The sequence below is a fragment of the Pinus tabuliformis genome, chromosome 9 (assembly GCF_031772625.1).
Source record: "Pinus tabuliformis cultivar Carrire ecotype Pingquan chromosome 9, CPIR1, whole genome shotgun sequence".
Taxonomy (NCBI): domain Eukaryota; kingdom Viridiplantae; phylum Streptophyta; class Pinopsida; order Pinales; family Pinaceae; genus Pinus; species Pinus tabuliformis.
Genome location: NC_142307.1, coordinates 1800726689 through 1800750481, shown reverse-complemented (window position 1 = coordinate 1800750481; position 23793 = coordinate 1800726689).

Sequence of the window (23793 nt, the reverse complement as noted above, 5' to 3'; positions counted from 1 at the left end):
GGCTTGGATTTCATTGGGGAAATTCATCCCTCATCTTCAGGCCAACATAGATGGATCTTAACAGCCACAGACTACTTCACCAAGTGGATTGAAGCTGCTCCATGCAGACAAGCAAATGATTCAACAATCATTCAGTTTTTGGAGAATAACATATTGGCTAGATTTGGTTGTCCTGACAAAATAATAACAGACAATGCTGTTGCTTTCAGATCCAAGAAGATGGTGAATTTCTGCCATAAATTTCACATTACCTTGGGCCATTCTACTGCATACTATCCCCAAGGAAATGGCCTTGCTGAGTCATCAAATAAAAGTCTGGTAAACATTATAAAGAAAGTGCTAGAAGAGAACAAAAAGAATTGGCATAAGAAGCTTGTGAATGCTCTATGGGCAGATAGACTAACAACCAAGAGATCAATTGGGAACAACCCATATGAGTTGGTTTATGGATTAGAAGCCAAATTCCCTTCATCACTAGGGGTTCCTGTGATGAAACTTCTTCAAGAAAGCCAAGCTGAACCAAATGATATGCAAAGAAGGATCAATCAAATAATATGTTTACAACAAACTAGAGACCAAGTTTTCAGCAGAGTTCAAATTCTACAAGAAAAATTAAAGAAGGCCTTTGACAGAAGAACTAAGGCAGAAGATTTCAACATTGGTGACAAAGTCCTCAAGTGGGATTCAAGAAGAGAGGATAAGGGAAAACATGGAAAATTTGATTCCCTTTGGAGAGGACCATTTGCTGTCCAAGCAGTACAAGGAAACAACACTTATTTCCTTAAAAGTCTTAATGAAACTGATTTGGATGAAGGTCCTGTGAATGGCAGGATGCTCAAGCACTATTTTGACTACCACCCATAAGTGCAGCCTGAGTTCTCCCTTGTACATATCCAGATGTATATATTACTTTCTGTTGAGATGTAAAAATGCAATTTCTCAAGTTTTCTTAACTACCAGCAAAAGGTAAATAGGATCAGAGGTCTACCAAGAAAGGGAAGATCACAATTTTGGCATCTTAGGGCAGCATACTTTAAGTTTTGATAAAAGCAGTCAAGGGCCAAGGCATTCTGACCTGCTGTTCTTGGTCTTTCAAATGAAAAACCATCCCCATGTGGAGCCACTGTTAGCTACCTATACCAATAGGTTTCATATTTCATGATTGGCAAGGAAAGGTCCAAATATGCTCTGCTTTGATGATGCAAAGATCACATATTTCCAAGAGAATACAATCTGTGCTTATAGCTTGATGTGGACTCAATTTTGATGGATGGTCCAACAGCCTAATCTGGATCATGCCATGTTTTAAATTTTCAGTTGTAGAATAGAGAAAGAAGTCTGTCCAAACTGTTTAATCTTGGCAGACAAGTAGTTTAGGTAGAGAAGAAAGGCTCCCAACTGCTTAATCTGGGACCTTGGAAGAAATAAGGGTAGAAGTAGATAGAAAAACAAAAGAAAAAAGCCAAAGAAAAGAAAAGGCAAATAAGGGTCTGCAAGCCTAAGTGCACCCTCCAAGAAGAAAACAAAAAATGCTAGGCAAGTAGATGGGTAGGCAGTTGGGGTTGCAGAAATGTCATTTCTTACAAATTGCATGTGTGTTAGCCTTGTTCACAAAGCAAAATCAATGAATTGAGAAGGTGTTCTTCTCCATCAGGTGGCAGCAAAGCAAAGAAGCATGTCTAACCTCCCTTCTTCCCCTCTTCCCATTCATTACTAACATCCCATCATCAGTTGAGATTCATGGAAGAATTGATGGTTTTATGGTGGTTCTTAGTCCTATTAGAAGCCACATTTCTTGTCTAAAACTCTTTTCATTTTGATCTACTCCCTAAGCTAAGTTATTTTCAAATAAACTTAGTGATATTTCCCTTCATCCACCCTTTTTCATCCATATTAACCCTAACTCTATTATATAATTCCCCTATGTTACCCTTTCCCTAGTATTATAACACCATGGTGTATAAACGCCAAACATTGTATAAATATCCCTCCCCTTGGCATTATAGCCATATGTTCTTTGTCAGGGATCAAAATGACATCTGGTCACTTTGATAAACCTAATCCAAACCCCCTCCCATCTTCTGAAGCCATTTGGCCCATTAAAACATTCATTTGCTAAAGAAAACCTTATAAAAAAACCCTTTCTACCTATACCCGCTTCATTTTGCAAATAACACACCAAAAACCCACTTTTTGCACTTATCCAAAGTATCAGCGCATATTATTTTATTTTCAAATACGTTAAAAAACATTACAAACCACCGCATCCCAGAGGTGTCCGCCAAGCGCAAATCCCGAAAGAAGTATTATTTTAATCCCACCCCCTTCCGTATTGACCGATCACTTAACTGACCTGTCAACCGTCCGATCGAGCGCTTTAGATCGGACGGCCATGATACATATCGGGTTGGGCCCGACGTCCGACAGTTAGCACCCGAGAAACTGTCAGAGGGTGACGTCAGGCCTCTACCACGCGTCGCCCTCACAATTTCTCGGGTTGCCCTCTGACAAAACCATCGCCGTATGGTAGGCGGTCCGAGAAAACCATTACTGCTTTTTCCGTTTACCACCAGTTTTGCCATGCCCTCGTCATCACCGCGTCATCACCACATCACTGCCACCCCGTCGCCGCATCAGCTCCTTTGTCCGCCCCCGCGCTGATATGTCCGCCACCTCACTATCCCCGTGGACCAATCATAGCTCGCCACGTCACCCAATGACATCATGCTGACATCATCCGACCTTGACCCCACCTGATGACGTCATGCTGACGTCATCCAAAAAGTGCGCCAATATGCCAAAAAATCTATATTTTGGCCAATTTTCGCGTTTTTTCATACTTTTGCCTATTCGTTGTTGCTTTCTCTGCATGGTTTTTTCACGTCCAAACTTGCACCACCTTGCTGAAATCGATTTGGAGACCTCCGGCGCGCCATTTCTACATAGATTCGTGACCGTTGCTTGCTGTTTACCAGGTATTTACCCTTGTAAATCCTTCATATGCCTAATTTGTCTGTGAATTCCCTCTAAAAAGCTTAAAAGACACCGAAACTTATAAATTGCCGGTAAAATTCCTGTGTCTAGCCCCCATTCGCAACTGTGAGGTCGAAAAGCACCAGCTGAGCCTTGTTTGCCCACATTTTCATAAGAAACTGTACTCTGTTCGCGCAATCGCGAACCAGTCACTCAAACTGTACATACCTGCTAAAAGAGACAGATTGATACCAGACATTGGTCTTATTTACACTTCAAAGCAATATTTCAATTGTTGCAGCTGTTCATCTGCCCTCTATTCCTTGAAATTCACACTTCCATTGTAAAGAAACTCCTCCGGGTTGCTCTGATCATTCAGAACAAGTTTACATACAAATCAGAAGCCTTAGTAGCTATGGAGACACCAATAGCCCTGAATATCCAGCCTCTGAATGCCCCTCAAGGGGAGAACATGGAAAGCCCTGGGAGATGTAGATTATTAGATGTTAGATTGGTTTCCATTGGGTTCCAAGTTCAATATTCACATGCTAAATGAATTGAAAGCCCAACACCTTGGTGGAGCTGATATTTTAGGGATTTGGGACTCAAATTTGCCCATTTACAACCTCCCTCAAGTCAATGCCCTCCCAGACTTGATCCACAAGTGCCAGGAATGCTATGATCCTTGCCAGAGAGCTGTTCTCAGTCCTACAGGCTCAGTTTTGTTCTTCATCACCCCAGAAACCATAAATGAGATGCTGCATTTCCATACTGCAAGGCCATTAACCCCTCTTTCCATGTTGGATTTAATAAAGAAGGGAAATAATCTGTCAAGTGCCCAGATTACCAAAATTAACCAGTTATTTGTACAGCCAAGCTCTGAAACTATAAGGACTCCCCCTATTAGATATCACTACCTGAATGACCTGGGCAGAATGCTAGTGGATTTGATCAGCTATGTCCTGGGATACAAGGGAATTGAGGATGTTGATGGCACTATAATGGCAATGCTGTCCATGTTTTCTCCTGGAAAGCCTCTAGTTGTACACTATGACTATGCCACCTATATTGCAGAAAAGATCCATGAACAGCTAATGAATCTACCAAGGGAAAGGGGGTTCACATACACCTCATACATCTACCACCTGTTCTTGTTTTATCAGCCAGATAGTTTCTCCATTCCCCTCAAGAAACTTAATGCCCAGGGAAATCCAAGGTCAGTGGTGTTTTGGACTTCAATTTTCCATGATGTTTCTCAATCACCATACACATACTGTGAATTTATAGACCTGTTCATTCACCCAGCTATGACATTGCTGTATGGTGTCCCTCCTCCAAGGTTAATCGATGACATGCAGAGAATTCTCCATCTCTCCAAATCCTACAGCATTGGTGATTGGTATTTTTACCAACACCACACAGTAATCAGAGTATATGGCTGTGAATTGGACCCTTACAGGCTGCCAAGGTATGTCCCCATGAGACTGTTCGCCCTAGAATACTTTAGGCAGTTTGGAAGTGCAGATTGCTTCCATTTCCAAAGCAAAAACAAGAAGGTACAACTGAAGGTAAGGAGCCAGCTAGGCCCTTTTTTGTACAACAAAAGAGAGGAGGGATGGAAGGAGGCAGATATGATCTTAGAGGGTTTCAAATTGCAAACCAGTTTTAAATGGATACCTTATGACCGTAATCATTTTATCTCCCTCAGGAGGATAAAACACAAATTGGGTAACTATTCACATGTTAGGCTGCCTCATATTGAAAAGTATGCAAATTCTTTAAGCTGGAAAGAGGGCACTCTAGAAGAGCCAATCTCTAGAGAGCAGATACTAGAGAGAGAGGCTAGGAATATGCAAAAGGAGGCTGACTTGGAAACTTGTGGACAGGTTTCCTTATCATATCAAAGGCAACTTGGAGCAGCTGCCTCTTCTTCAACAACACATCAGCAAGCTGCCATGGACACTCAACAGACAGGCAACAAAGGCAAAGGAAAGCAGGTGGAACAAGAGCAACCACCTCCCATGACTGAAGACCAAACAGATAAAGAGATGGAACAACAAGAAGAAGTGCAGTAGCAGGTAGAGCAACAGCAACAACAGGAATCACAGCAAAGAGTAGGGCAGCATGACAGAGAGCAACCCACACAACAACAAGGGGCAGTTGAGGCCCCAATTCTCACTTAGCAGCAGGCTCAAAACATAGTACCTCCTAGGCAAGAAGCAGTTAATGAAACCTCAGTCCTCCAAACTCCACAAAAGGAGGATGTAAGCAGGAAAAGGGATAGAGAGACTCCCTTGACTACATCAATAAGTCATGGTGAGAAGAGGCACAGGATGAACCCCCTTTCAGAGGAAGAGATGCCTATAGGGCAATCTTTGGGTATGGGCCCGCCCAGTTTGGAGGCATCTGCAAGTTCCTTCCAACAGGAACAAGAGAGGATAGTGGGAGGAGAAGTCAGCTCCTCTAGACAGCAGAGAGAGGGTGAACTAAGCATTAAACAACAGTTCATTGAAATAAAGAAAAGGAATGAGCCCATAAAGATACAACTGTATAACCATTTGTTGAAAATGGCTCCCACCAACCAACAGCGACTAATGCCTGCATATGATGTCCAGGAGGGCAAGATGATCATGAGTCACCTCATACCAACTACATTGCAGCCACAGTCCCCTTCAGATTACTTAAGGACCAATCTTGAGGTCCTGGCCAAGGACATCCACCCGATGGATAAAATTGAATTGCATAAACAAACAGGTGAGATGGTCTATGCTTCCTTGGCAGACAAGACATTAGATAACTACAAGCTAGAAAATAGCCTTAATAATACAGCTGCCCAACTTGAGTTGGAAAGGGCATCCTCTCAAGCAAAGGACAACAGAATAAGGTCCTTAGAAGATATAATTATTGAGATTGGGCATGATCCCAAAGATATCAAGGGCATACAAGAAATATTAAAATTGAGGGATGCAGATATGGCAGCTTTAAGGAGAAAGATCAAACTCCCAGCCACAATTCACCCTCAAACAGATGAAGTAGCTCAACAAAGGCATGATCAAGATGCCACGGCTTTGCTGGTGTCTCTCTACAAGCAGCTTATCCAGACACAAGAAAAGCTGGGAGAATCAGAGGCTGCACAGGCAGCATTACAAGCAACTCTGAAACAAAGAGAAGAAGGTCGGACCTCCCAGCCTCCTCCTCAAATCATTAACCTTGAGGAAGCTCCTCCAACTACTGTTCCTCCTCCTCAACAGACTGAACAAGCAGCACCATCTACTTCAGCACCACCAACAACAGAGCAGGCCCCTAGCTTGGATATGCAAAAACTAAGAAATGATATTCAGGCCCTGGAAGCTCAAATGATAGAGCTGAATGAGACCAGGGAGAAATTGGCCAAAGTAAATGATAGATATGACAAATTCAAGCAGTCTGTGGCAGAAAAGGGCAGGGAGATAAAAGCCCTCAAAGACAAGATCAAAGAGCTAGAGAATGAGCTCAAATTAGATAAGGTTGTGGCTGAGCTTAAAATAGTGCTGTGGGCTAACATTGGCCAATCTATTAATGACCAATGGCAGTATATTGAAACAATCCATGAGCAGTTAGAGCTCATTCCAAAAGCACAAACTGAAATTCAGAGATCAAGAGCTGATCTAAGCAATATGCCTGAAATTGCCACCAGGATGATTAATGTGCTTAACAATAGAACAAGTACTCAGTTGGCTACCATGGGAATTTCAAACAGAACTGAGCACATTCAGTTAATCAAGAGGGTTCTTACACTGAGAAACTTGGTACAGACATTAGAGAGAAGAACCCAGGACATGCAGACTGAGGTAAATAGGTTTTTGGAGAAATTTCAGGTATTAGAAAACAGAGGGCTCCCTAGCTTACTGAACAGCGCAGGGAGACTGTTCACACATGAGCAGTATGCCAAAAGGGTTAATGCATTTGCCACAAGTCAGATCAATGAGAAGCCCAGCACCTCAGAGGAAACAGGGCCAGCCACAGGACAGACTCTCTACAATAGAGTAGAAAGTTTATTTTTTATAATGAATGAAATTAAACACCTGTTTGAGGTGCCTCCCAATTTTTAAAAATATACAGAGGCAGACGAGACTATGGATGCAATTCTCAGGCATCAACTACCTACACTAGAATGGTGGACTAAGGCCATACAGATGATTTTATAAACAGGAAGCCATTCAATAAATTTTGTTCATGAAAAATGAAAATTGTCATACACAGGACAGTTTAAAAGAATCAGCATGCATTAAAGATAAAAGATGAGGCAACTCAGCAGAAGTCCCAGCCAGCAAGTCAAGATGGACAGCTACAGGGGACAGGGCCGAAAATTTACAGCGGAGCAGCCACATCAGCGCATTTTCCAGCATTTAAAGCAGATCATTCCAACCGACTCAGTAGCCTCCAAAGGCCAAAATATCTTCTGACAAGCATAAAGATGCATTTACTTTGTATTCAATGATGTAATAACTTTCTTATCTAATATCTTGAAAAGTTGGTGAACGTATTCATTTCTGAGATAACTTAGCACTCAGATATTTTGTATAACCGATTGTATATATTTGCCCCTCGCACAAGCTTGCAGGGGTTGTTGTTGATTTCTCTTGAAGAAGTTCTTATGTTGTAATCCTTTTAGAGTTTAATAAAGAAAGTGATGGAATTTCTCGGAGTTCTGAAGTGTTGAATGCGTTCTGGTGTGTGTTGAAAAACTGCAGGATTCCTGTGTACCTCACAATACAATAAGTTTTTCTGTAACTCTCTTTGTTATGTGTTTCAATCTGTTAAAATCCATATATGTTTCTAATTTCTAAGTGTTTAGCAACAAAGAAAAAGAATAACCTTCAGGACTTATTCATGCAATACCCTGAGTTCAATCTATGTTGTTAATGAATGTTTTCTTCAGCTATAATCTTGATAAGTGTAATTCTTAATTGTTGCGCTTTCAGAATATATCTTTCACAGTGACCTTTGTTTCAGGAATTCAAGTTTGCTCCTGAGCAACATGTTTCACTTTCACATCACCAGCTTAATGGAGAATTCTTAATTGCTTTCTGTTGGCTGACCACACATCACCACTTAAGTTTAAATTTTGTTTGTTGAGATACCCAATAGGCCCTGCAGTCTGAACATTCTCACTCCAGCATTTCAAAACATTCCACAGCTCTAGACTCCATTGCCCAATGATATACTACTGTCTGAACACTACATCTTAAGCACTGAAAGAAGTCCTTCAACCAAAACATAAACCAAAAACCTGAGCATAATAGCTAGCCTAAAACACTATCAAAACAGAGACAAATCATAAAGAGAGAGCCCTCTCTGATTACAGTTTGGCTAGAGACTGTAGTCTAAATATTGGTTAGTGGTTACCCCGGCCATATTCCCTTGGGAGTCATAGGGAACAACCTGGGTGTTAACAGACTCTATTGAATGTGCTCCTCTCTGCTTAAACTTTTCTTTACCTGTGTCTCCTATATGGCGAATCTACGCTCCTCTCATGCTTAAATCATGCTCAAACCTCGCTTTACGGGTAGGCACAACCGTTGACTCGCAGAACTCAACTCGAAAATTGTTATTTTTGAAATGGGACCAATTCATAAACTGTTGTTTTTTAAATGGGATTTAACACTAGTTGAGGAAGGAAATATAGAAAAGGAGGAAAAACGGAGACGAAACCAAAACGTTGCAGCAAAAACGGATAATTTTTTTTGCATAATATGTTGTGGGAATCGATCCGTTTCACCAGAAACCAAGTTCCTATCAATAAAAATGAGAATGCTCATATAAAACATGGTTTCCTGTCCTGTATCATCTCTAGAGTTGTTTTTCGTAGGAATGTTGACAATCATTCTGTTTCTGGTAACGTAGCTTGTAAGTAGGGAATTATGTGGAAATGATTGCAACAATGCATGAGCAGAGGCATTCCAAATCAAAATATATTTTTGGTGTCCCCTATTTCTGGTGTAGTTTTTATATGTGGATAAAAACTCTGTGATCATCATTGAAACTGCACATTTTTTTTGGAGGTTCTCGCAAATTTGGGAGATAACCCGAGATGAAGGTGGGATGCTGCAGTGTTGATGTGTTATGCTTACAAAATTTATGCCTGAACTTGAGCAATGTTTTTTTTTATGTGAGTGACATATATATTGAAGGAATCCTCATGGAGGACCTGGGTAGTAATTTTCTACAAACCTTTGGGGCATTTGTGAGATATTGAGTTGTGCTATTATATATGCATAGAAACCTTTTGGTATGGTACATACAAAGCCTAATATTAATAGTGGTGATTGATGTGTTGGTGCCATTTTGAGACCAGTTTCTCTCCCTTATTTTCAGTCATGACAGTTAGAGGTTTTTATTACTTGGAAAAACTGACAGTTTCATTAGAGGTTTGAAAAACCTCCATTATTTCTCTTTTTTTTTTTAGAGATCAAGTGAGTATCCTTTTTCCTCATTATTTTACCAATTACTAAGCATGAAAAATTGGCAATAATTGATGAAGTATTAGAGTTAATAAATACTGTAATATGATTTACTATTCATGATATAGTAAAAATTACCAAATCCGGTTTATCCAACATCCTATGTTTACAAGAGGCACAACCCAATATTTAGTTTCTACAATTCAAATCTTAGATCCAACGAGATGAAGTACAATAGAAGAGTCATCATTCTGAATTAGTTCTTGTTTAGAAAAAACTCTTTTTGAGTTAGAGAAAGACCTGCATCAACAATCAACACTTAATCAAAATAGTGATGCCACTTCAAGTGTAGATTTACATGAAGATGTAGAGGATTCACTTGAACTTCCCAATCCCATCATCGAACATTGGTAAGTAGTTATCAAAACAAGCACAAAATCAGTCTTGGATATGACAAGGATGTGATCTTTCACATTCTAGACTAATTTAAACCAATCTAGTTTAAGAGTGTTGGGTTTATTCAAAACAACTCATCTTAACTTTCTCCTCTTCCACAACCACTTTAGATCATCAAATTTCAACTTTGTGATCACGTTGGCCATGTCAAAAGTAATTTTTTTTGTCTTCACCCTTGTAAGTATCGTGACATTTAAACAGATGTTCCAAACACAAGATTTCTACAAGAGAAAAGATTCACCTTGGATGGATTACTTCTTGGAAATAGCCTTCAACAACCAAGAAGATATATAGGTCATACCTCAAAGTCCATTCTCGAGGATTGACATGTCTTGTAGTGGAAATAATTTCATCTTCTCACCTTTTATATAGAAAGGGGGGAATTGATGGTCAACTACTAGTTTCAAATTTATATCAATTGAGCTTGAGCCACAACTTGAACCAGAGCTAGCTATTATAGGTTAAAGCTAGAGTTAGCAAGTGCCAGAGTTAGTTGTAGCTAGAGATAGACTCATGTTCCATGAACATGATTTGGTTGGTTGCTAGCCTTAAGCCACCACTTACAAAAGACTTCAACTTCTACCACCCATTTCATTTGTTTTTTGTTATTTTCAAGGCATCATCAAGGAGCACTTCCATTTCACAAAAGCATTTAGCTTCTACATATATTCAAAATTACTCTAGGAACTCCTTCAAAATATAAATTGTACAAATATAAATATAATAAGCTTGGTATCAAGATAGACGAACTATCTTGGAAACATAATCCCTTAGTTGAGAAAATATCCCAACCTCACACCAGTATACAAATCTAACTAGTTGGAGAGAATATTTCACATGAATTAGGCCTCAAAACCTCCTAAATCATATCAACAAAATATCTAAATAGAGAACCAACTTCAGCCAATGATTGCCAATAATATCAAACATAAAATATGATCACATACATATAAGAAAAATAGTAGTTATATAGTATAACGCTCTGTGTTAACCACTACTTCTCTTAATCTCCATCCATTGATTTCTTCATCTACATGTTCTCTATATCACATGCCACACTAAAAAATAAAGAACCTCTTGTTCAACAAAGTCTCCCCTTGAATGTAAAATTTCACCTCTCATACTCTACAACCAACTTTAGTAGTCAAATCCCTACGCCTAGGGGATTCCCTTGTTTCAAAAACAATGGGTATCATACACCAATTTAGTGTTTGACTTAGATAGGACCTCAAAATTATCTTATCAATTTATTATTATTATTATGAAATACTATGAATATCAAATAAAAATTAAATTATAAAATTATAAAACATGTAAAAAAAATGCCAAGGAAGTATGTATGTATCTATTTTGTTAATAAATTTAAAATAAGAATATACATATATATGGGAAATTTATATATCATATAAAATGTATTTTTAAGGACTAATATAGATCCATTTTAATTCCGAATCTACCAAGCACTAAGAGGAATCAAATCTCTGGAGTTGTAAATCTTTCATGGAATTTTGGACTTACAAAAAGGTTTGCATCTTGAGAGATTTGATACCTCTAATAGCTTAATAGATCTGTATCTAAAATGAATCCATACGAGACCCTCCATATTAATGTCCACTTTAATTTAAAAATAATTTGAACCCTTTATATAGTTACACCTCAGCTGCTTCGCTAATTGAAAAGCTACATAATTTATAAAATTACAGCTCATTTGCTTCCCTAATCGAAAAGTTGCATCATTCCCATGGGTGTCTTCATGATCCATGGTCTTTCATAATGAGTTTCACAATATTAAACATATTGTTCCTAAAATGATAATTTTATTAGATAAAAAGGTAGAAACCATATTCCTAAAGGTAAAAGCGAACTCTTCCTAAAATTGTTAATTTTAATTATATCAAAATTGTGAGCGGTTATTGGCATATCAATCTTCTGAAGTTACTTTAAACCATAGTTACAATCGGCCAAAAAAAATCAGAAATTTGTCAATTCCATTCAAATAATGAATAGTTCAATGAAATTCAATTCAGTTTGTTCACAGTTTTGTTCATTTGAGCCCACCTCAAAGCAAGAATCACTTCGTAAGGCAACTCACTCTGCTTGGAAGTTAAACGTGATGGAGTATGTCGCAATTCTCCCTTGCCCGCCTAGTAAAGTGGATATGAATCGATCCTCCACTGGTTAACTACTAGGCCAACTGCATGTCGCTTAACTGAAGGGTGCATGAACCCCTTGAGCCTCCCAGATTGGTGCATGAACCATTTGATAGGGCCTTGAGGAAATATAAGTTATTGCAAGTAGAAATATCTTCCCCGTGAGGGAATAAATATAGGGTGAGGGTGCAAGCTTTGGATATCACCTACTATCAATGAATTTGGCTATCTAACTGGTTAAGATTATTACCTTGTCACTGGTTTAGATGTAGTGCTGGTGGTGCTTGTGGAGTGCTTGTGGAGGGAGGGAGTGTGCCACCTGAGGCATAAATTGGGAACCGCATTCTCTCGCCAACCTAAGGAGTCCAACTCTTTTTGATTTTATGGTCATGTTGTAGCGGCTACAACCACCCTCCAAAATTTTGGCTTGCACCAATTTCAAAGCCTCCCTTGAGAGTTTCACTTGATGACTGAACACACAAAGGTTCACTAAGTGAGCTCGTGTGAGTCCTCGCATCCACCTTGCTTGTTCATTTCATTCAAGTTTCTGCATTCTAGTGTCTAAGTCATGCTTGCAACCATGTTTTGGTTATGCTTGAAGTCTTCGCTTCATATGTGCTTGTTGTGTTCGCTATGAAAGAAATTGTCACACTCACATACAGAGTCACGTTCATTGTCGCACAAGCGTCAATGAATGGTAAATCACGAGTGTTGCACTTGTCACTTGTACCGTCGGTCAGTCATGTTGAACATGTGCGTCTAGATGGTTTGATTCATTTCATTGTCGAGTCATGTGAGTGTGTGTTTGCATGATCGCCTATGCATCTTTCGATAATTCACACACTTAGTCATTTTTGTTGAAGTCCTGATGACGAGACTCCCCTCTGATAGCTGGACCATCACCTTGCCATCGACTCGATCAACTATCAACCAGAACAACGCAGAAGCATCAATCTAGTCTTTTCAAGTTGCACTTCCCACAAGTAGTTCAATCAACTTCCATGTTGACCACTCGGACAGTTGGACCTAGCTGCAACCCCGAGATTGACTCCCTTCAAAAATTACGTACAGGCCACTAACCTCACTCGCTCAAATCACAGAGGAAATTGCACAAACAGGCCGGAAAGACACCAAGTGCCCATCCCTTTCTCCTTCAAAAAATTGTACAGTTTTCCCAGTGAGTCATCCGGACAGTTGAATGGCTACTCATCCAAGAAATTTCATAGTTTTCATGAGCAGGCCTTCTATTGTCCAGCAATCCGCTCAACTCATAAATTGTGAAGAGATGATCATAAGGTCGGCTTCCCAGATTCAGTGCAATTTCCCCGCTAGCAGCTCCTAGTAGCACACTGCCAGTTCCCTCCAGGAATTACACAGTTTCAACTTCCAGTGACTGAGCAACCAACTACCAGTTCCCTCTGGGAATTGCGTATTTTTGGTTTCCAGTGACCCCAGCATCTAACTGCAGTTCCCTCCGGGAATTGTGTAGTTTTGGATGCCAGACTCCCAGGCAGTTCCTCCCAAAAACTGCACAATTTCTGCTTGCTGACCCTTCATGCTACCCGACCCATTCGTCTAGAAAATTACGCAGATGTGGTTATCCAGCCCCTTCTACCTGTTCATTCCAAAAAATTCACAGAGAATTCATGCCTTGCCTTCCTACAACCCGGACTGTCCCTCCCAAAATTTGTGCAATTTTGCCTCCCAGCTAAGCTAGACCTCGCAGGTAGTCATTGTTGACTCAGATTGCCCGTCTCCATCACTCAATGACTCTTGTGTAGTTTTCATCAGCAATGCCCAGAGCCATCATCCCGCTTCACAACCTTGCCACCTCTCCCAGTCACCTACATCTGAAATGATCACGTGCCATGCTATACTAGGAGGTTTTGGATTTGATGTCATCTCATCATGAGTGACTGCAGGTACAAGTACACCAACAAACATGGCAAGAAGACGAATGGGATAAACAAAGGGAGCACATGTAGAAGAATAGGTTCACCAACGGACAAACAAATGAAGCATGTGAAGCAGACGAACGTGACGAAAATGCAACTTCGAGAACAGATGAGCTTGTCAAGTCTTCCAGCATGCAAGCAAGGAACAACATGCTAAAGCTTCATCAAGCAAACAAAGGACCATTGAAGACTCTGCGCACTTTGCCATGCAAAGTGAAGCTATGATACACCATGAAGACATCCATCACCCAGCAACACTGTAGCTCGACATGCACTCCAGAAACATCATGAATGTACCAGCACTATCATGTCATGTCATGTGGAGTCATGTCATGAGTCATGTCTCCCACATCTCCACTATGGGTTATGTTGTTAATCAATGTGATGTAACATGGAAGTCTAAGAGACAACCTTGTTGAAGAAAGAGTCATGTAAGTCAAAAATTCATGGAAGCCAAATGGCCATGAGGGTAGTCGAACAACCACAATGGTTAGTTTAACCCTTGGCTATAAATACCCCCTCAATTGTACATGCAAAGAAATTTTTCACCTCAGCTCCTCACACATAGCCAAGAGAGTCTATAATCTTTTCTTTGAGGAGTAAGTAGTGGCTCCAATGCCCCGCACTCAGGGTTAGTGATGTTTGGTGTAATAATGTGTCTTGGAACTTTCGCTTAATTCAGAAGCCTATTAACAGGCGAACACATTTTCACACATGTATTGGATCTGTTATAAGACTGATCTTTAACACTTCTAATGCATGTTGCTTTAACCTTTGTTCTACATTTGAACTATTCCATTTGTTGTAATGCATAATCTATTAATGGAAATTTGTTGTATATGTTGTTAACGTTGTCTCACCCGTGTAGACTTCTCTCCCGGACATCAGACAGACCTTTCACATGAAGCTTGTTGTAATAACCGTTGCACTCATTCAGACTGATCCATTGAGTGTTGTATGTGTTATCTTACCTTGTATGTTGTGACTGCCGCATCCATGTGGACTGCTCATCTAGAAGTTGTGCATGTCCTGTTTTGTTGTGTGTTCCTAGTAATATTGGGACTGCTCCCAATTGACCTGGAACTCACTCTCACCCTCTCCATCGACAGTGAAAGAACCATTGACACAAGTGGCACTTACACTCACTAGTCAAGTGAACCCCACTTCTCGAAGACAAATCAAACCACTCTCCTATACTGACAAGCAAGAGTTGAGGCAGATCTTTAAGATAATGGAACCAGGCCATCGTACCAGATGGGACTCCTACACCAAACAATGTGAGTTCGAGTTGGGACTTCATACTGAGGAGATCTCCTGATGTTGGCGGGTCCAGCGCCGTCAAAATTTTGGCGCTAGAAGGAAGGCCAGATGACAAGCTGAGCCCGTACATATGGTTTGAATCTCTTACCCATGAATAATACATGATTCATGCTCCCGGGGTGTTTCTCTCATTTCTCCCTTAATAGGTTATCAATCCCCGATGACATTCTCGATCACTTGTCCTTGTTAAGGTTTGACGGTGAGGACAGAACATCCGTAACCAAGCACATTTCTGATTTTCTTCATTTTTGTGAATCTCATGAAATCAATAATGATGAGCTTGCTTGCACACTCTTCTTCCTCACCCTTGAAGGTTGTGCTAATCAGTGGTGTCAGACCTTGCCACATTCTTCCATCCATTCCCATATCACTTTCGCCACAGAGCTCCATCAAGCCTTTGATGAGTGTGACCACTAAGATGTCTATGAAAGAATCTCTCATTTAAGAATGAAACCTGGAGAATCAGTTGAGAACTATTCTACCCACTTCCTTCACCTATGTCATGAAATTCCTTAGTTTGTGGACCTGGACTTCATGAGCCAAGAGCTAAAACGCTTGGTTCACGTCTCCCGTGACGGTGAACCTCATGATTTCCCTTCTTCCTCAAATATTCTAGAGCACAAGACACCTCATGTCTCGAAGAGAGTACCCCCTCGCAACGGTTGGAAAGCTAAGAAATCTGCGTAGCATGTTCCAAATCCATCTGCTCAGCTGTCTCTTGCACCAACATGGGAAATTCTAGAATGGTTAGGAAAGCTTATGGAGAAAACTCATCCCTCCATTCTACAAGAGGACATCACCGTTCCTAACCCAATTCTTGATTCTAATCTGCATCTTTGCCATCCTCCATCATCTACAAGCCATGACTCCTTACACCATGACTCGCTTGAGAGATCCACTTCACAAGCTAGTTGCACGCACTCTCTTGATTCTCGTGCTACTGGCTCAAGTTACAGTCATGTGAAATGAAGTCTCATCATACAAGAATAGAGTAGGACAGTGAAGACACAATCAATTCCTCTCAAAACATTTATCTTCCATTCTTAATCGATCCTCGATCCACGAATCTTGGTGAAACATCTTGCGCAATCAATTCTTTCGATCAACCTCTAGCCTTGAGATGTCATCACTCCCATGCTTCCATATGTTGTGATGAACACCCAAGCACATAATATGATCTATTTTCATCCCATGTATACTCTAACTCAGATCTGGAATGCGCATCGTCAAATCAGACATCCATAGCAAAGCTTCCGCTGCACCTCACTTGCCTATGTGTCCAATCATTCACAACACATCAACGTGCGTCGGAGACACTCCGCATTCTCTTATTTAGTCATATTTTGAGTTATCTCCTCGATCGACACAAGGCAATGAGGTTTTCCATGACGAAAATAGTTTTAACACACAGTATTCTTCCCACCCATCATCATCTTGTGTGTTGCATGAACACATCTCGTCAAGACAGCTTGCTGAAATTTTTTATGAAGACTATGACAGAGATGGTTGTCATCTTAAGAGAATTTTTTAAATCAATAACAACAGCCATCCTCAAGCCATGCATGATCTAGTTCACATCCTAAAATGCAATTTTTCAGTTCTTGAAAGTTTCAGGACATGCCAAGGAGTCGAAGAACTTCAACATCCATTGATGGTTATGTTAGGACGTCGTAACTCTAGTAAGTCCTTCAAACCAAATCAAATCTCATTTCTCATGCACAATCAGTTTATATGCATGGTTCCACTCGACATGGATCCCTGTGTAAAGAATATTTACTGTTCGGGGTATGATATTTCAAAATTTCATATTTTCACTAATGATCGAATCCATGAGTCCATTACAACATGTCTGTCTTCATACACCTCTCTTACATCCAGTTTGGGTTGGGAGTGTCTGTCCCTCATCTACTCATGGGATAGTGAAGTTGATTATATCTATCCGAAATCACACTTATCAGATATTCTCTCTCATAATGACCTCCTTGGTCTTTTTACAAATTTTGCACATCAGATCTTCCCAATCATCACACCAACGATTTCCCTGTGTGATGACGAGCGTACAACTTATCACGCAAATCAAGTTATTCTCATTTCGCCACACCCCAAACGGTTTCACACATTCACGGTGTTGACATCCTTTCTACATTTTTGTAATGACCATGATTCCTGTGCACTTTTTCACCAGTTGGAAGTGGGTGTTCTATCATGCCTAGCGCACAATGAACTTGGTTCCCTCAATTAGAGTGTTCGTGTAATTTTTCAAAAGGTTTCTTTGTTCATGTCAAACTGGGAATTCGGCATTGTGACCAACTAGTCTGATTTCTCTTCTATCTCGGGTGGCTATCATGCAGTTTATCATTTTCCTAACAGTACATCTAATGACAATCGCTTCACACACTATGATCTTCACCATGTAACATCTTTCTTCCTAGAATTTTGTCAAGCAAGTAATGCACTTCGGCCTGCACTGATGGCTATTGTTGGCCCTCACTGTCTTGACATGACTGATGAGAATGATCAGATCTATCTATCCGTATCATACTCCCATCATGATCCCATCTCTTGAATCAGGAATCTGTCTACCTAAATATCACAAATATTTCAGAACAACCATCATAACTTTTATGATCCAGTCACTGAATTGTTGGAACAATCTTACCTGGCGAGTCATATTGCAAGTAACAAGCTTCAGTCCTTCCTCGCACTCGCTGAGAAACCTGGTGCAGAACAACACACACTCACAAGAGGCCTTCGAGGTTTGTTGGAAAATGATACTCACGAAAGAGATAAGCATGTGTGTTGGGTGGTTGTGACACATTCTTCCGCCCATTGGCGAGACCTTCTCTCTCGTGTGCAAGTTTTTCAAGATTTTTCATCTTCTGTTGCACACTATTTTTTATCTGTTTTAATCGCTCATATATTTGTGACTGCAAGTTGGGTACGATTATGGTGGCTTCATTGGAAATTTCATTTCACGTAACCCTGATTGTTTAACGTAGGAGTAGGAGTAGTGTTTGCTTTTTCGCTTGTCTTTGCTTTCTGGTTTGCACGATTGTTTGCTTGCTGACTTGGTTGCTTTGCTTCTTTGTTGTTGTTTTCACTTTGTTTGCTTTGCTTACTATTTTTGTTTACGTTTATTTTGTTTTCTTGGTATATTACTATATTGGTTTTCGGGAATAAGTGCTGCCAACTACTACGTTCCAGCTTTTGAATAGAGTATGTGGCTGAAATTTGAAGAGACTTGTGACACTACCACACTTGGCTAATCTTGTGTCTGTCTTCTCTGTGCTTGGTTATAACCTTCTGCTGATGAAGTCTTGACAGAAAATATGGACCGTCTGCAAGGGAGGTTTTGGTCCAACCATGAACCTGTGTCCACACTAGGAAGCCCCATGCCTATACTCAGCCTTTTACTCTGTGTGTTCAAGCTCATCTAAATAGTAGAAGAAAAGAAGGGGAAAATCTAAATGAGCAAACCTATGTCAGAGGTCTTACATGCTTCTCTGAAGGAACAACCTCTTATGCTCTCAATAAGTCGGGATCCCTCTTCATCCCCAAAAATAAATAACTACATATGCACAGTCCTCTTGAAAAATATGAAGGCAAAATAAGAGAAGGCTTCCTGCACAGGGAGGTGAAGCATGTAACTCCATTGGAGTACTGACTAGACTCGCTGGCAGTGGAGCAATTTGTGTGTTCCTACGTGACTCTGACGGGGTACTGTCCAGGTCTGTTAGCTAAAAATAACACTAAAGATGAAAACTTATATTCTAAAAATCTTCAACTCGCGAGCTAAACTACCCTTCCCGGATTCAAAACACTGAGATCTAAGTCGAAATTTTGATTGTGTTCGATTGAGTTGGTAAAGGGTGAACCATGTATGTCCATGGGGTAAGTGGGGAAGTTGAAGTAACTCGTAGAGCGATTCAATATTCCCTGAAAGACCAAGGCCCTGTGCTAGCAATGAACTGAAATAGAGAAGCTGGAGTTCTACCAGTGTGTCGCGAAGTGTTGCAGTTGCTACAACCACCCTCTAAAATTTTGGCCTACACCAATTTCGGAGCCTCCCTTGAGAGTTTAACTTGATGACTCCACATACGTGGGTTCATTCCATGAGCTCGTGTGAGTCCTCACATCTACCTTGATTATTCATTTCATTCAATTTTCTGCATGCTCGTGCCTAAATCATGCTTGCAACCATGTTTTGGTTATGCTAAAAGACTTCGCTTCGCATGTACTTGTTGTGTTCACTATGAAAGCAGCTAGCACACTCACATATAGAGTCACATTCACTATCGCACAAGCATCATTTCGATCAATGAACGACCAATCACGAGTGTCGCACTTGTCACTTGCATCGTTGGTCAATCATGTTGAAAATGTGTGTCTGGATGGTTTGAGTCATTTCGTCATCGAGTCATGTGAGTGTGTGTTTGCATGATCACCTATGCATCTTTCGATCGTTCACACACTTAGTCATTTTTGTTGAAGTCCTGACAACCAGACTCCCCTCTGACAGCCAGACAATCACCCCACTATCGACTCGATCAATTGTCAACCAGAACAGCGTAGAAGCACCAAGATAGTATTTTCAAGTTACACTACCCGCAAGAAGTTCAATCAACTTCCATGTTGACGACCCGGAAGTCACCCGAGGACTGACTCCCTTCAAAAATTGCGCAGAGGCCATAGACCTCAGTTGCTCAATTGACTGAGGAAATTGCGTAGACGAGCTGAACAGACACCAAGTGCCCATCCATGTCTCATTTAGCAAAATTGAGTAGTTTTCCTAGTAAGTCATTCGGATAGTTGACCGATTGCTCATCCATGAAAGTGTGTAGTTTTCATAAGCAAGCCTTCTGCTATCCAGCAGTCCACTTAGCTCAAAAATTACGAAGAGATGATCAGCAGGCCGACTTCCTAGCTTTAGTGCAATTTCCTCGCCAGTAGCTCCTAGCAACAGACTACCAATTCCCTCCATGAATTGCACAGTATCTGCTGCTAGTGACTGAGCAGCCAAATGCCAGTTCCCTCTGGGAATTGCATAGTTTTGGCTTCCAGTGACCCCAGCAACCAATTACCAATTCCCTATGGGAATTGCATAGTTTTGGCTGCCGTCTCTGACGCAGTTCGTCCCAAAAACTATTTAATTCCTGCTTGCTGAGCCTTCATGTAACCCGACCCGTTCCTCTAGAAATTTTCACAAATATGGCTGTCCAGCCCCTGCTGCCCATTTGTTCCGAAAAATGTGCAGAGCATGCCTGCCTTGCCTTCCTACAACTCGGATTGTCCCTCCCAAGTTTTGCACAATTTGGCCTCCCAATCGAGCTAGACCTCACCAACAGTCATTGTTGACTCAGTTTGCCCATCTCCATCACTCGGTGACTCTTGCGCATTTTTCATCAGTAGTGCCCGGAGCCATCATCCTACTTCACAACCCTACCACCTCTCCTGGTCACCTACATCCGAAATGATCATCTGCCATGGTAGACTAGGAGGTTTTGGATTTGACGTCATCTCATCATGAGTGATTGCAGGTACAAGTACACCAACAAACATAGCAAGATGATGAATGGGATGAATGAAGGGAGCACATTCAGAAGAAAATGTTCACCAACAGACGAACGGACAAAGCATGTGAAGTAGATGAATGTGACGAACATGCACCTTCGTGAACAAATGAACCTGTAAAGCCTTCTAGCATGCAAGCAAGGAACAAATGCTAAAGCTTCATCAAGAGAACCAAGGACCATTGAAGACTCTGCGCACTTTGCCATGCAAAGGTGAAGCTATGATACATCATGAAGACATCCATCACCCAACAACATTGTAGCTTAACATGCACTCTAGCAGCAGCACAAATGTACCAGCACTGTCATGTCAAGTCATGTCGAGTCATGTCACCCACATCTCCACTATGGGCTATGTTGTCAATCAATGTGATGTAACGTGGAAGTCCAGGAGACCCACTTGTTGAGCAAAGAGTCATGTAAGTGGAAAAGTCATGGAAGCCAAATTGTCATGAGGGTAGTTGAACAACCATAAGGGTCAGTTTCACCCTTGGCTATAAATACCCCATCATTTGTACATGCAAAGGACTTTTTCACCTCATCTCCTCCCACATAGCCAAAAGAGTATGTAATCTTTTTTTTGAAGAGTAAGTAGTGGTTCGAATGTTAGGATATTCCGACACATAGGATATAGTTAAGTTCAACTTGGTCTAGTGTAGAGTTAGGTATAGAGTTAGGTAAAGTGTGTTTCTTTACCGTTGTACATTTTGTAACTTACAATCCGACGGTCACGATATGTAGTGATCTGACGGTTCATTCTCTCCTCGCTATTACCGACACTTGATCCGTGGCTTGACACCCGATTGGTCCATGAGTTCTATTTAAAGCGCATGGAGGGTCATTGTTCAGGTAATCCGTGCATGAGAGAAGCTTATGTAAATTTTCATTCTTTGATTAATAAATCGCCTGTAGTACCCACGTTGGGACAGGTCGTGGACTGTTTCCCTCTTTGAGGGTTTTAACCACGTCAAAAATACTGGTGTATTGATTTGTGATCTAGTTGTGAGCGGTGTCCTTTTGGTATTCTTTCTGAGGAACTTACCCTGTAAATTCCTACATGGTATCAGAGCTATTTGAGGGCCGCGTCCGTTGGTGATCCAAATCTGAAGCCGGTAGAACTGCATGCGGCTGTCGTTTCCTAGATCTGCTGTTTCTGACTGCTTTCGGGCCGAGAGGACTGCTTTGTTGCGTTCGGAGCATCTATTCCAGTGAGGAAACCCTTTCGTTTCACGCGAAAAGGTTTCCGGTAGCCCTAGCTGCGTCATTTTTCAGATCGGGAGGTATACTGCGTGTTTTTTGCAGTTTACTGTTATTTTCTCTCTGCTTATTTCGGTTTCGGTTTATTTAGCCTTTTTTTTAACCGGATCTATACCTTTCATTTCTGTGTATGCTCTTTGCCCTGCGACTCTGTGCGATCTGGGCAAATCAGAAACAGAAAGGAAGAATTTTTCTCATGCGTATGCTCTTTTCCCTGCACCTTAGTGTGATCTCGAAAATCAGAAACATTGAGAAAAATATTTAGTTTTTCGGCTAAAGCTAACTTTGAGATTTTTTTTTTAAATTTCTAGTTTTTTGGCTAAAGCTAACTTCGAGCCGCAAGGTTCGTTTTTCTTTGCATATTCGTGTTGGGTTTTGTGTTTTGTGTTTTGTAGGGAAAAAGAGCTTTCTCAAGGCAAGCACGCAAACCAAGGCCCCCCCCCCCCCCTCTCTCTCTCTCTCTCTCTCTCTCTCTCTCTCTCTCTCAAATTTTTTGTATAGATCAATTGGTTCAAAGCTATTTTAAGAGAGTAGAGGTCTTGGGTTCAAGTCTCCATTTTGTGGGGGCGGATTTTTTCATTCCCGCACATTCGCGCACTTTGCCGGCAACGTCAACAAATTTTTTTCAAAAAGCCATAACTTCTTCATCCGGAAGCCTTTTTCAGAGCCGTTTTTTTTTAAACCCGCCTATTTTTTCGAGATCTATCCATTGGAACACTTACTTTCAGCATCTTCAGCTTCAGTTTTTTTAAAAATGGAAAATCCATGCCAAGTCATTCTTGACAGCACTAACTACTTCCAATGGGTAGCCTACATGGAAGATTTACTTAGAAGTAAAGGTCTCTTCAGAATAGCCACAGACCAAGAGAAGAAACCAAAAGATGAAGACAAGGCTGTAAAATGGGAAAATAGACAAGATCAAGCACGTGGTTTGATAGGGATGTCTATTTCTCCTGATCTTAGATTCCACATTGCAGAACTTGAGACTCCTCATGAAGCATTAGAAAAACTCGCTAAAGTTTTTGGGATTAAAAATGAAATTAGAGCCCATCAACTTGAAAATGAGTTGCTTACTTTGGATCCTAATAATTTTTCTTGCATTGAAGATTTCTTGTCCAAATTCAAGACCCTTAGATATCTCTTGGAAGGTGTTAAAGTTAAGAAAGAAGATGGTAACCTTATTTATTCCATCCTTACTAAGTTGGGACCAGCCTACTCTGTATTTGTTTCCACTTTCCATTCTACAAGGGAAGCTTTCATTTGTCAAGGAAAAGACTACAAGGCCCCTTCCTTTGACTCCTTTTGTGATTCCTTAATAAGAGAACAAGAAAAACTCTTACACCTTGGTCTTCTTAATCTTGGAAACTCTTCCACGAAAGCGTTAGCCGCCCAGCAGCAACCAAATTCAAAGAATCCTAAGAAGTCATATCCTCAAAAGAATGGTCCTAAACCAACTCAGCCTCAAAATGAAAGATCATTTCAGCAAAATGATAAGACCAATAAAAACAAATGGAAGAAGACTGATAGACATTGTAACTTTTGTAATCGAGATGGCCACTTAGAATCTAAATGCTTTAAGAAGATGGAAGCCTTGGAAGCCGCAATGAAGAAACATAACATCCATGTGGAGCCTACTTCAACTTCAACTTCCGGAATGGCACTTTCTGCA